Source organism: Bos indicus x Bos taurus, chromosome 15, assembly GCF_003369695.1.
Source record: "Bos indicus x Bos taurus breed Angus x Brahman F1 hybrid chromosome 15, Bos_hybrid_MaternalHap_v2.0, whole genome shotgun sequence".
Lineage (NCBI taxonomy): Eukaryota > Metazoa > Chordata > Mammalia > Artiodactyla > Bovidae > Bos > Bos indicus x Bos taurus.
In genome coordinates this window covers 40,250,369-40,266,192 of record NC_040090.1, presented here as the reverse complement: position 1 = coordinate 40,266,192, position 15,824 = coordinate 40,250,369, and the positions used below count along the sequence as shown (strand labels likewise).

Sequence of the window (15,824 nt, the reverse complement as noted above, 5' to 3'; positions counted from 1 at the left end):
ATATCACAGAAATAAAAAAATACTGTAAGAAAATATTATGAACAGTTATATGCCAACAAAGTGGACAATGTAGAAGAAATGTTTCTGGAAGCATATGGTCTGCTAAAACTGAATCTAGAAGAAACAGATAATTTGAACAGACCAATGACTAGAAGTGAAATATAATTTGTGAAAAACAAAACAAAACAAACTCCCTGCAAACAGGAGTCCAGGACTATATGTTTTCACAGGGGAATTCTACCAAATATAGAAAGAAGAACATATACCTTTCTCAAACTCTTCCAGAAGATTGAAGAGGAGGGGACATACCCAAAGTCATTCTATGAAGCCATCATTACCTTGATACTAAAGCAGACAAAGATACTATTAAAAAAGGAAATTACAGGTCAATATTTTTGAAGACTATAGATGCAAAAATCCTTAGCACAATATTAGCAGATTGAATCCAACAACACATAAAAAAGATCATACACCATGATCAAGTTGAATCATATACATATCTTGCTTTTCTTTATTTCTTTATCTTATTAATCATGTTAAAGAATCAGTTTTTAGATTTATTCATTTTCTATTTGAGATATTTGTTTTATTAATTGAAGCTTTACTCTTTTCATCTTTTCTTTCTACTTTCTATTTATTTGTTCTTTTCCTAGTTGCTAAATGTGAACACTAATTTTCTTTTTCATTTTTCTTCTTTTATAAGAAAAGCATTTGAAGCCATATAATTTCTTCTGAATATAACTTTCCCTGTTCCCCATAATTTGGTAGGAAACATTTTGCTCTTCATAGTTTTCTTGAGAGTCTGTAATTTCAGTTTTGTTTTTCCTTTTATCAAAGCATTTTGGAAAATATTTCTAAATTTCCAAATAGTTTTATTCCTTAGCTAAGGGAGGAAAGGGTCTTTCATTTATCCAGCATATATAGTACATATTTCTCTACTACAAGAAAATAATATTCTGTTTTCCACACCAAGACCCTCTCTTCTTCTTTACCAGTAAGTTTGTCTTTTCCTTTAGGATGCTTGTACTTCTTGATTCCCCACATGAGAAGTTTAAATACTTTTCCTTCTACTGTCTCCACAGGCCTGACCTTCTCAAACTTGAGTTGCATTAACAAAAAATAGTTTAGTAATTTGTTTCAGCTCATGATTAGTATTTTATTCTTTGTTTAGTGTTTCACGGTACCTTGATGCTCCCCATGTTCTTGTCTCCTTGGATGCAAAGGCTTTCTTCCATCCTAGGGAGCAGGAGGGACATAGCACACTTCTCTAGTCCCCACTTTCACTAGCCTCAGGACCTAGTGGAAAATACTTAATAAATAAATAATGTACTTATTTTAATTCTGTCCCAATATTGTGTATATTTTATGGTTCAAATGTTCTGTTTAGACTGTTGATTTCATTGACAATTTTGGAATGAAATATTCCTGTAAATATAAAGAAAGGAAATCAACTGCAGCTAACAAGAGAATTTCAGAAAAAAAAATCTGCTTCCTTGACTACGCTAAAGTCTTTGACTATGTGGATCACAACAAACTGTAGAAAATTCTTAAAGTGATGGGAATACCAAACCACCTTAACTGCCTCCTGAGAAACCTGTATACAGGTCAAGAAACAACAGTTAGAACTGGACATGGAACAATGGACTGGTTCAAAATTGGGAAAGGAGTATGGCAAGGCTGAATATTGTCACCCTGATTATTTAACTTCTGTGCAGAGTACATCATGCAAAATGCTGGACTGCATGAAGCACAAGCTGGAATCAAGATTGCAGGGAGAAATATCAACAACCTCAGATATGCAGATGACACCACTCTGATGGCAGAAAGTGAAGAGTAACTGAAAAGCCTCTTGATGAAGGTGAAAGAGGAGAGTAAAAAAGCTGGCTTAAAATTCAACATTCAAAAAATGAGGATCATGGCATTCAGTCCTATCACTTCACATTAAATAGATGGGGAAACAATGGAAACAGTGACAGACTTTATTTACTTGGGCTCCAAAATCACTGCAGATGGTGACTGCAGCCATGAAATTAAAGGATGCTTGCTCCTTGGAAGAAAAACTGTGACAAACCCAGACAGTGTATTAAAAAGCAGAGTTTTGTTTTCTTGTTTCAAAGGTGTACCAACTAATTGTTATTTGTTAAGCGTGATCTAAACTGTAGTAAACCATAGTTTGGGTTTGATAAATTAGTTTTTGATTACCTAAGTTGAAAGAGCCATCTTGTATTTTATATCTTTCCGTCTTGTATTTTATACCTTTGTTTTCTATCTTGCATGGAAACTATTTGTACATATGCCATATTATTTCTTTTAAGATTGAAAGGATCTAGGACTTTACTATTTTGTTTCTTTTATAAGGCTCATAATTCCTCACAGGTAGTAGCACTTGATCAATATTATTAAATAAATGATTGAATAAATGGATATAATTGCCATTGTGATAATATTAATAGTAAAGTGATTATAGTTGTGATCATAAATTTACCATGATATCTTTTTTATTATTATATGGACTATATATTTTTGGATATATTGAAATATAGTATATAGTACATACAAAGCTGAATTCTGAGAAGCCTATTCATCTGTGAATCTCATATTTAGATACTGGATAGCTCCTTCAGCATCTGGATATGGTAAAATCAATGACTTAAGCAGTAATTTACCCATTCAATGCAGATTAAACATGTTTTTGTGATAAATTACTACTTCTCCTTTTGCCTTTCCAAAGCATATAGAACAGATTTGGGCCAAGTTTTGAAACTGTTTTGCATGCGTGTGCTAAGTCGCTTCAGTCGTGTCCAACTCTTTGCGACCTTATGGAGTAGCCTACCAGGCTCCTCTGTGCATGGGATTCTCCAGGCAAGGATACTGGAATGGGTTGCCATGCTCTCCCCCAGGGGACCCTCCTGACCCAGGGAGCAAGCCTGTGGCTCCTGTAGCTCCTGCATTGCAGGCAGATTGTTTTATTGCTGAGCCACTCGGGAAGCCCATGAAGCTGCTCACCAATGCCATATAGTGGTGGGGTCATGGGGAAACTGTGTGGCAGACTTGAGGTAAAACTGGGGCCTGGAGAAAACCCGAGGACCTTGGAAATGTGGGTAGAGGTAAGGCAGGTGCTCTGAACAGTGAGTGGACTAGTGACAGGGCATTGAGAACTCTATGGTGTTTGGCGCTTATCCTAGAAGAAGAGAGAAAAAGGACAAGAGAAACAACAACATTGTCTAATTAACAAATCAGATAACACCTGTCAAGTTTATGTCTAAGCTTTGCCATTAGTTAATGTACTGAATATTTTAGCAGCTTGTCTTCCACCCACATTGGGAAAATAGTAGTATAAAGGAGACTCAGTTCAGTTGAGTTCAGTTGCTCAGTCGTGTCCGATTCTTTGCAACCCCATTAATTACAGCACGCCAGGCCTCCCTGTCCATCACCAACTCCTGGAGTTCACTCAGACTCACGTCCGTCGAGTTGGTGATGCCATCCAGCCATCTCATCCTCTGTCGTCCCCTTCTCCTCCTGCCCCCAATCCCTCCCAGCATCAGAGTCTTCTCCAATGAGTCAACTCTTCGCATGAGGTGGCCAAAGTACTGGAGTTTCAGCTTTATCATCATTCCTTCCAAAGAAATCCCAGGGCTGATCTCCTTCAGAATGGACTGGTTGGATCTCCTTGCAGTCCAAGGGACTCTCAAGAGTCTTCTCCAACACCACAGTTCAAAAGCATCAATTCTTCAGAGCTCAGCTTTCTTCACAGTCCAACTCCCACATCCATACATGACCACTGGAAAAACCATAGCCTTGACTAGACAGACCTCTGTTGGCAAAGTAATGTCTCTGCTTTTGAATATACTATCTAAGTTGGTCATAACTTTCCTTCCAAGGAGTAAGTGTCTTTTCATTTCATGGCAAAAGTCACCATCTGCAGTGATTTTGGAGCCCAAAAAAATAAAGTCTGACACTGTTTACACTGTTTCCCCATCTATTTGCCATGAAGTGATGGGACCAGATGCCATTATCTCAGTTTTCTGAATGTTGAGCTTTAAGCCAACATTTTCAGTCTCCTCTTTCACTTTCATCAAGAGGCTTTTTAGTTCCTCTTCACTTTCTGCCGTAAGGGTGGTATCATCTGCATATCTGAGGTTATTGGTATTTCTCCCAGCAATCTTGATTCTGGCTTGTGTTTCTTCCAGTCCAGCGTTTCTCATGATGTACTCTGCATAGAAGTTAAATAAGCAGGGTGACAATATACAGCCTTGACGTGCTCCTTTTCCTATTTGGAACCAGTCTGTTGTTCCATGTCCAGTTCTAACTGTTGCTTCCTGACCTGCATATAGGTTTCTCAAGAGGCAAGTCAGGAGACTAACTATGACCAATTCTTAATTCCTAGTGTTTGAATTTCCATTCAAGTCCATGGTTGTATGCAGTGGATCCTAGGTGACCCAGTCAAATTATTAAATTTTTTTGTGTTTCCACAATACCAACCTTTATTGAGCCCTTAATTTATTGTTCTTTGTATTAAAATTCAGTTCAATTCAGTTCAGTTGCTCAGTCGTGTCTGACTCTTTGAGACCCCATGAATTACAGCACGCCAGGCCTCCCTGTCCATCACCAACTCCTGGAGTTCACTCAAACTCATGCCCATTGAGTCAGTGATGCCATCCAACCATTTCATCCTCTGTCATCCCCTTCTCCTCCCACCTTCAATCTTTCCCAGCATCAGGGTCTTTTCGAATGACTCAACTCTTCACATTAGGTGGCCAAAGTATTGGAAAGTGTTAAAATTAGATGGTCACATGTCAAGATTCATATTTTTCAATGCCAATTTGGTCAAACTTTGGACCATGACCATTACTGGATGGGAAAATCAATTTAGTAGAGTGATAATAGGGTGATGTGACAAGAGTTTTTAAAAATTGGGAATAGGATAGACAAGAATAACAAATAGAGTATATTATAAATATTAAGGGCATTTTCAATTAATAATTAATTTCATTGTATGTATACATGTGTGTGTATTAGTTCCTAATGTAAAAACATTATTTGCTACTGTGGGTTTGACATGGATATGCATTATTTTTCCTCCTTCACTGTTACCTTTACCTTTCTCTTTACCACAGAACTTACCAATGAATAGATAGAACTTATCAAAGAATCTTTTCTGGGGCATAATGTGAGGCATTTGGTCATGATTTAGACTCATGCCCTGTTCCATTACCCTACAATGTGTGTTGAGGGCTTATAATTCATTAGGCACTAGTATAAGCATTTAATCCTCATAATAACCTATGAAATGTGCTCTATTATCCCAAGTTACTGATGAGGAAACTAAAGTACAACACAGGTATACCTGTGGCGGATTCATTTCGATATTTGGCAAAACTAATACAATATTGTAAAGTTTAAAAATAAAATAAAATAAAAAAAAAGTAGATTAAGTAGATTAAAAACACAAATTTAGTAAGTGCCCAAGACTTGAACCTAGGCAGTCCATGATGTAATGAAAGAATACAGCGTTGTTCATGGGCAGAGACCTAAGCTAGAGGGCTAGTTGGCCTAGGGTTTTGCTAAGGCTCTTTCTTGGGGTAAGGCTGCTAGAGAAAAGACTGCACATAGTCTTTTTCTGTATGACTGGGCCCTGAAATTAGATAAACCTATAAGATAGGCTGAATTCCTGCTTTTCAATTAGTATTTTGATGCCTTGTGACAGAGCTTGAGATAAGTGGCCAAATGCCTTGCCTTTTAAGAATTCATATTTAGTCTGACCCCATCAATTTACTTAATTTAATCTAGGCAACTTTTCAGGGACAACTTAATATTTGAAAAATTTACCAGTTTAAAGTGTTTTACTCCATGGTTGTACAACCATCACTACCTTATAATTTGAGAATGTCTTCTCCCCCCAAAGAACCTCATACCAATTAGTAATCACATCACATTGCTACCTTTTCCCCTTTCCCTGGGTCCTGACATACACTATTCTATTTTCTATCTGTATGGATTTGCCTCTTCTGGACACTTCTTATCAATAGAGTCATTTAATATATGGTCTTTGAATCTGGCTTCTTTTATTTATCATTTTATTTTCAAGGTTAATCCACATTGTACACGTATCAGTGGCTGAATTTTATATATCTATGTCACATACCACATTTTGTTTATTCATCAGTTGATGGACATTCATATTGTTTCTGACTTTTCTGGCACTGTGAGTAGTGCTGCTTTGTTACATTATGTATAAGTTTTTGTGTAATGTGTTTTCAGTTCTCCTGGATCTATACCTAGGAGTTGCTGGGTGATATGCTGACTCTTCCCTGAAGAGATCTCTGGTCTTTCCCCTTTTGTTGTTTTCTTCTAATACGAAGCTGTATTCACTGAAGAAGGCCTTCTTGTCTCTTCTAGCTATTTTTTGGAATTCTGTATTTAATTGGATATACCTTTCCCTCTTTCCTTCGCTTTTTGCTTCTCTCCGTTCTGCTATTTGTAAAGCCTCCTCAGATAATCACTTTTCCTTCTTGCTTTTCTTTTTCTTTGGGATGGTTTTGTTCGCTGCCTCCTGTATAATATCATGAACTTCTGTTGTAGTTCTTCAGGCACACTGTTAAGTAGATCTAGTCCCTTGGATTTGTTTGTTACCTCTACTGTGCATTCATATGGGATTTGATTTAAGTCATACCTGGCTGGCCTCTTGTTTTTCCCAGTTTTCTTTAGTGTAAGCCTGAATTTTGTTCTGAGAAGCTGATGATCTGAGCCACAGTCAGCTGCAGGTCCTGTTTTTGCTGACTGTATACAGCTTCTCCATCTTTGGCTACAAAAAAAATTGGAAACATCAAGGGAGCATTCCACCCAAAGATGGGCACAATAAAGGATAAAAATGGTAGTGATCTAGTAGACACTGAAGAGATCAAGAAGAGATGGAAAGAAGACATGGAAGAATTGTATAAAAAGATCTTAATGAACCGGATTACTGTGATGGTGTGGTTAGTCACCCAGAGCCAGGCATTCTGGAGTGTGAAGTCAAGTGGGCCTTAACTAGCATGGCTGTTAATAAAGCTAGTGGATGTGACGAAATTCTAGCAGAACTATTCAGATCCCTAAAGAATGATGCCATCAAAGTTTTGTATTCATTATGTCAGCAAATCTGGAAGACCCAGCAGTGGCCACAGGACTGAAAAAGGTCAGTCCTCATCCCAATTCCCAAGAAGGGCAGTACCAAAGAATGTGCTAATCATTGGACAGTTGCACTCATCTCCCATGCTAATAAGGTCATGCTTAAAATTTTGCATGCTAGGCTTCAGTAGTATGTGAACCAAGAAATTCAAGATGGCCAAAATGGGTTTAGAAAAGGAAGAGAAACCAGAGATCAGATTGCCAACATTCGCTGGATTATAGAGAAAGCAAGAGAATTTCAGAAAAATATCTATTTCTGTTTCATCGACTATGCTAGAGCCTTTGTGTGAATTGTGACAAACTGGAAAGCTCTTAGAGAGATGGGAATACCCAGACCATCTTACCTGTCCACTGAGAAACCTGTATGCAGGTCAAGAAGCAACAGTTAGGACCCTGTATGAAACAACTGATTGGCTCAAGATTGAGAAAGGAGTATGACAGGGCTGTCTGCTGTTACTGTTTAATCTGTATGCTTAGCACATCATGAGAAATGTCAGGCTGGATGAGTTACAAGCTGGAATCAAGATAGGCAGGAGAGACATAAAATAAAATAAAATTAATTAAAAAAAAAAAACAAAACCTCAGATATGTGGATGTTACCACTCTCTAATGGCAAAAATCAAAGAGGAACTAAAGAGCCTCTTGATAAGGGTGAAGGAGGAGAGTGAAAGAGCCAGCTTAAGACTAAACATTGAAAAAACCAAGATCATGGCTTTTGATCCCATTACTGCATGGCAAATAGAAGGGGAAAAGATGGAAACAGTGACAGGTTTCCTCTTCTTGGGCTGAAAAATCACTGCAGATGGTGACTGCAGCCATGAAATCACAAGACGATTGCTTCTTGGCAGGAAAGTGATGACAAACCTAGACAGTGTGTTGAAAAGCAAAGACATTACTGTGCCGACAAAGGTCCGTATAGTCAAGGCTATGGCCTCCCCAGTGGTCATGCATGGTTGTGAGAGCTGGACGGTAAAGAAGGCAGAACGCCAAAGAATGATACCTTCGAACTGTGGTGCTGAAGAAGACTCCTGAAAGTCCCTTGAACAGCAAGGAGATCAAACCAGTCAATCTTAAGGGAAATCAACCCTGAATATTCACTGGAAGGACTGATGCTGATGCTGAAGCTCCAGTATTTTGGTCATCTGATGCAGACAAACAACTCATTGGAAAAGTCCCTGATGCTGGGAAAGATTGAGGGCAGAAGGAGAAAAGGGCATCAGAGGATGAGATGGCTGGCTGGCATCACCAACTCAGTGGATATGAGTTGAGCAAGCTCCAGGAGATGGTGAGGGACAGGGAAGCCTGGCATGCTGCAGTCCATGGGGTCACAAAGAGTCAGACATGACTAGGTGACTGGACAACAATAACATGGTAACTCTTTAATTCTGGAGAAACGACTAAATTGTTTTCCATGGCTATACCATTTTGTTGATACATGCCCACCAGCTATGCCATTTTGCATTTCAGTTATTTCATATTCTCTCCAACATTTATTGTCTGGTTTTGTTTGTTTAACTGTAGCCCTCCTGGTGAGTATGAGGTGATACTGTGGTTTCATTTCTCAAAACTGTGGTTTTCATTTGCATTATAATAATGACTAAAGAAATTGAGTGTCTATTCATGTCCTTACTGGTATTTGTATATCTTCTTTGATAAATTAGAGTTTTTGATTACCCAAGTTGGAAAAGCTTGCTCTTTCCATCTTGTGCTTTATACTTTTGTTTTCTGCCTTGTACTGAAATTATTTGTATATATTCCATTTGTTTCCTTTTATATTGAAAGGATCTTTTTTCCCAAGATTATTTTGGCTATTCTGTATCCCTTGCATTTCCATATGAATTTTAGGATTGTCAATTTCTGCAGAAAAGAAAAAGACACTTGGAAAAGGATAGTGATTGCACTGAATTGGCAGATCAGTTTTGTGGAATATTGCCATGTTAACAATATTAGGTTTTTCCAGCCATGAAGACAGTGTCCTTTCTTTTATTTATTTATTTATTTTTATTATTTATTTTTTTTACTTTACAATATTGTATTGGTTTTGCCATATATCAACATGCATCCGCCACGGGTGTACACATGTTCCCCATCTTTAAAAAACTGGAAATAGAATTGCCATACGACCCAGCAATCCCACTGCTGGGCATACACACCGAGGAAACCAGAATTGAAAGAGACACGTGTACCCCAGTGTTCATCACAGCACTGTCTACAATAGACAGTGTCCTTTGTTTCTTTAATTTCTTTTGACAGAGTTTTTTTGTTTGTTTGTTTTCATATACAGATCTTGTACTTATTTTGTTATTTACTTGTGTTTTTTAATATTATTGCATTGAATTACCTTCTTAATTTTATTTTCTGATTTTTCACTTTTGGTGTATAGAAATACAACTGATTTACGTATATTGATCTTAAATCCTGAAGCCTTGCTACCCTCATTTATTAGTGAGTATGTGTATGTGTATTCCTTAGAATGTTCTATATACATGATCATGTTATTTGCGAATAGAGATAATTTTTTACTTTTCCCATTCTAATCTGGATACTTTTTATTTTATTTTCATGTTTAGTACTCTTAAGGCTAGAACTTCCCGGAGAAGGCAATGGCACCCCGCTCCAGTACTCTTGCCTGGAAAATCCCATGGACGGAGGAGCCTGGTGGGCTACAGTCCATGGGGTCGTGAAGAATCAGACATGACTGAGCGACTTTACTTTCACTTTTCACTTTCATGCATTGGAGAAGGAAATGGCAACCCACTCCAGTGTTCTTGCCTGGAGAATCCCAGGGACAGGGGAGCCTGGTGGGCTGCCGTCTATGGGGTCACACAGAGTCGGACACGACTGACGTGACCTAGCGGCAGTAGCAGCAGGCTAGAACTTCCAGTACAGTATTAAATAGGGGTGGTGAGGGTAGACATCCTTGACTTGTTCCTGATTTGGGGAGACAAGTTTTCAGTCTTTCACCATTAACTATGATGTTAGCTATGGGTATTTTGGATTCCCTTTGTCAGTTTGAAAAAATTCCCTTCTGTTCCTCATTTGTTGAATTTTTTATCTTGAGAGAATATTGGAATTTGTTAATTTTTTTTCCTGCAGGAATTGAGATGATCATATGTTTATTTTCCCTGTATTGTATTAATATAGTGTATTACATTGATTTTTATATGTCAAACCAACCTTGTATTCCTAGGACAACTCTCCTCTCATTGTATTGTGTAATCCTTTTCATATGTTGTTTGATTTAGTATTTTGGTGGTATATGCTGCTGGTCCTTTGTTGAAGATTTTTGCACTTATCATCAATCATAAGGAATATTGATCTCTAGTTGTGTGTGTGTGCATGCATGTGCAAGTATGTGATGTCTTTGATTGTTTTGTTATTAATGTAATACTGGCCTTTGGCTACTCATTTCACTTTTGAAGGGTAGTTTTTGCTGGATTTAGAATTCTTGATTTATAGATTTTTTTTCCCCAAGAACCTTAAATGTGTCATTCCATTTTCTTTTTTTTTTTTTACACTGATTGTATTCAAAAATAGAAAAACTACTTATTAACACTTGTTCATTAATTTCTTTTTTATTTTTTTTTTATTTTTTAAATTTTATTTTATTTTTAAACTTTACAATATTGTATTAGTTTTGCCAAATATCGAAATGAATCCGCCACAGGTATTCCATTTTCTTCATTCTGTTTCTGATAAGAATACAGCTGTTAGTCTTATTGAACATTTCTTGAATGTGATAAGTCACTTCTCTCTTTCTGAATTCTGTTTGTCTCTTGACAGTTTGGCTAACATATGTCAAGATGTGGATCTTTTTGAGTTTGTTATATTTGGAGTATTTTGAGCCTCTAGATGTGGACGTTAATGTTTTTAATCAAGTTTGGAAGTTTTTGACCATTATTTCCTCACATATTCTTTCTTCCCATTTCTGTTTCTCCTTTTCTTCTGAGACTCCTGTTATGCATATATTGACACAGTTGATGGTATCTCCCCATGTTTATGAGGCTATGTTTATTTTTCCTTATTCTTTTAACTTTTGTTCCTCAAACTAGATCAACTTCATTGACATATCTTCAGCTGAGTTTATTGTTTCTTTTTCCTGCCTGCTCAAATCTGCTATTGAGTGTCTCTAATGAAATATTCATTTCAATTATTGTACTTTTCAAATCCAGAATTTGTTTGAGTTTTTAAAAAGTAACTCATATATCTCATTGATAATCTCTATTTGGCCAGATAACCTCATACTTTCTTTTAGTTCTTTAGACATAGTTTCCTTCAGCTCTTTGAACATATTTAAATTAACTCACTTAAAGTATTTGTTTAATAACAAATGGCCTCCTCAGGACCAGTTTATATTGAGTGCTTTTGTTCTTCTGCATGGCCATACTTTCTAGAGTTTTTTTTTGCATGGCTCATAATTTTTTGTTGAAAACTCAACATTTTAAAAACGTAGCAACTGTAGAAATCAGACACTCTCCCATTCCCAGGGTGTTTTTGCTGCCTTGGTTGTTGTTGTAGTAGTTTGTTTAGTGATTTTTCAGAACTAATTATGTGAAGTCTATGTTATTTGTTTTGTGTGGCCACTGATGTCTCTACTTGTTTAGCTTAGTGGTGACCCAGTGATTGGAAGAGTTTTCCATAAATGTCTGTGACAAACAAATCACCAGTCTTTGCTGAGAGCTCTATGTTTATATTGGGGTGTACCTTCAACACAGCAAGGTGTGGGACAGCTGTTACCCTTCATTTCCTGCTTATGCAGGACCTCAAGGTCAGCCAGAGACGAGAGCTTAGGGCCTCCTGAAGTCTTTATTTTGTTTGGGTACAGCCTTATACATGGCTCTTTGTGGTCTCCTAGATTCCCAAGACTATGTTGGAGCTTTTCAAAACTTATATGGATTAACATTTACTAGCTGTTCCTTTCAAGCTTTTTTGGTTAGTCTATTGTTGCACCATATAGTAACCAATTCCTCAGGCAGCTGTGAAGTTAAAACACTTGCTTGTAATTGTTCTCAACAATTGCCCTTTGGGAGAAGGTTTTCTGTATGAGGTGAGTTTTGAGTCAGGCCAAATACAGACTAACTTATAAGTGGGGTCTTCCAGGGAACCAACAGGAAGGTCAAATAATGACAGTTTATTGGGAATGAGGATTTAAAAGGGCTCCAGTTCCCTTCTTCTCCACTCAGTGACTACGAGGATGTACCAGGAATGTGGGCTGTTATTTTTCAAGACTATTGCAGAGATGAGAATGGAGGATAGAACTAAGAGAAGTTAAAATGTCACAAAATGTGCGATTCTTACTGACATACACTATTTATTGATTTAAAGATAAACACTTCCTGTATTGCTGGAAGGCTTTTCCAGAGCTCTGAAAAAGTTTATTCTAAAAATTTTTTCAGCTTTTTCATTGCTTTTATGGATGAACAAAATTTTGGATTTTGTTCCCTAATCTGCCATTTTTGCCAACAGTACCCCATAGCTTAATTTTTAAATACGATTTTCCAGCCCTCATCTTTCTTAAAAGTTTTGAGCCATTTGGCTTTTGACAGTCTTTCCTTCATAAAATACTTTTTTTTTTTCGCCTCTATGGTTATTCTTTTCCATTGTTCAGGGGATGCTCTTCCTCTGATTATCCTTTAGATATTGATGTTTTTGAAAGTTCTGTCCTTGACTCTCTTATGTTTTCATTCCACACATCCTTTCTGGGTGATCTCACCTATACGTGATTTCAGTTGCCTCTTGCACAACATAATTCTTAAATACAAGTTTTAAATCTAGATGTCTCTTTATCTTTGGACTTATGTAGCCACTGCATCTTAGACATCTCCACCTCAGTGTCCTCTCTAACTTTTCTCTTTCTCTCACCATGGTCATAGGAGAGCAGTTATAAAGTTCTATCACTCTACTTCCTAAATATCTGTAGAATCTATTTTCCCCATCACTGATGCTGCTTTCCTAATTAAGACTTCATTTCTGTCCTGCTTAAACTGTTATAATACCTTCTTGTCTTTCCATCCCCAAAATTGTTCTGCCTTTCATACATTTTCTATACTGCAGGTAGAATACACCTTATAAAAAGCATATTTCTTTTTGTCACTTCTTCACTGGGTAGACAATAGCTAACAATATAGACACCAGCCCTGCTTTCAGGGAACTTTGGATATAGTGAAGGACACAGACAAGTAAGTGACCATGTGGAATTCAGAGTATGATGGAGCAAGTACAGTGCACAAAAGAGAGGCAGGCACTCAGCTGGGATTCAGGATATCAAGAAAATTTCAAAGGAGATGATGCCTAAGCTAAGATCTTCAAGAAGAGGAGAAATTATAACAATGAAGGGGAGAATGGGAAAGAATATTTCCAGGCTGAGAGTACATGTAGAAAGGCCTAGAGAAAGCATAACATCACAAGAAAGAAGTTCTATATGTTAGAAAACTTTACATTGAGGAAGTAGTATGAGTTAAGCCTGAAGAGGTAAACTGAGGCCATATCATACTGAAGCAATTTTTATTAGGAAGAAACATGGTAAGATTTACATATTAGAAAGAACAGTTTGGCTAGAGTATGGCAAATGCTTTGGATGAGAGGATTGATTTGAAATCAAGGTGACCAGTTAGGAAGCTCTTGCATAGTAACCCAGGCAATGGATAATACTGATGTAGGCATTTGGAATAGAGAAAATTGAATGGATTTGAGAACTGTTTTAGAAATAGAATTGTTGAATGTGGAGGAGAGAAGGAGAAACTAAGGAAAATTGTATTATTTCGTTAATAAAGCTGTCTATTCCAATAGCTATCTGTTTAGAACATAGAGCTGTTTTTAAAAATTGAAGTAGAGTTGATTCACAATATTGTATTAGTTTTAGGAGTACAGCAAAGTGATTCAGATATCTTTATCTATTTATCTATGAGGATTCTTTTCTATAGTAAATTATATTGAATATAGTTCCCTATATATTTACTGTTTGTTTAAATATCCCCTATTTACTATATAGTTATAGTAAATCTTTGTGTTTTTTTTTTTTTTAAACCAATTCCTTTTGTAGTATTGTGTGTCTGTTAATCCCATACTCCTAATTTATTTCTCCCTATCCCCCTTTCTCCTTTGGTAACCATAAGTTTGTTTTCTATGTCTGTGAATCTGTTTCCATTTTGTAAATAAATTCATTTGTATTATTTTTTAGATTCCATGTTTAAGTGGTATAATATTTGTATTTGACTTAATTCACTCAGTGTGATATTCTCTGGATCCATCCATGTTGCTGCAAATGGCAATGTTTCATTCTTTTTATGGCTGAGTAATATTCCATTGTATATATGTAGCCACATATCCTTTATACTTTCATCTCTTGATGGATATTTAGGTTTCTTCTATGTTTTGGATATTATAGATAATGCTACTATGAATATTAGGGTATATGCAGCTTTTTGAATTCATTTTCATGAATATTTCTTTTCTGGATACATGCCCCAGAGTGAACTATCTGTATCATATAATAGCTCTATTTTTATTTTTTTTTAAGGAACCTCCAATACTGTTTTCAGTAGTGGCTGCACCAATTTACCTTCCCACCAGCAGTGTACAAGGGTTGCTCCATACCCTCTCAACGTTTGTTATTTGTGGGCTTTCTGATGATGACCATTTGGAGCTGAGTGAGGCGATACCTTAATGTATCAATAGTTTTGATTTGCATTTCCTTGATGATTAGTGATGTTGAACATCTTTTCATGTACTTTAGAACATAAAGCTTTTATTTATGTATGTAGGTAAGTAAGTATGTACATTAGTGATAAGAAAGTATATGGTGCTTTATAGATTTTCTTTTAAAAATTATCTACATTTGATATGTCTAAAAATCTAAGCTCCCCTGGAAATTTAATGTTTTCTTGGTAAAAGCTAGAATGGGCCTAATACCTGGTAAGTTTATTTATTTCTGTGAACCTAGCCTTGTATTTCCTATCAGGATTCATGATTAAAATCCTCTCAATATTTCTAGTCAACTTTTTTTTATCATAAGGATAAAACTACATAGTTGATATCATCAGTTTTCCCATGCTACAGAAGAATGTTTCTGTTTTGGAATTTTCTCTACAAATCAACCAAAAACTTCTGCAATTTTCTGTTTGTAGTATAGTAGAAGATCTGACCAGGGTAAAAGTACTTTTTATCTAGTGAATGTATGTCTATATGACTACCTTTTGCTATCTGATTAAAAAGCATGCTTTGAAATGTAGCATTCTCTGAATTTGAAGGCCTGTTTTAAAGTTTATCATTTCATCACCAAGATAGAAAAGAGAATCATTGATTGTTTTTGTAGAAGAGGTTTCCAAGTTCATATATTTGGACTTTCATATACTTCTGTATGGACTTTGAAGAAATAATAACCCCATAACCACTATTTCCTGAACTATTCTAGTATTTGTTAAGTGGATGGGTGGTTGGATATGATACTGTTAAACAAAAGTAGCTCTCAGTTTAGCTTTAATCAGGATCATTAATCTGAATTTATTTTAGGAAACAAAGGAAAAGTTTAGTATTAATATTATATTTAAAATGTTATAGAGGACATTTTAAGTCTTCATCATAAAAAAAAGAGAGAAATGATGGTTTCCTTTTAATTGAAGACAAAAATCCCATGGCTCCAAAAAAGAAATCCTCTT

The 15,824-nt window shown here is 36.3% G+C and overlaps 1 protein-coding gene across 7 annotated transcripts in view; it reads left to right on the top strand.

The window, feature by feature from the left end:
- The window catches only part of STK33 (serine/threonine kinase 33), a 193,103-nt gene that overhangs the window by 70,046 nt on the left and 107,233 nt on the right, over positions 1 to 15,824 (top strand). The window lies entirely within an intron of this gene.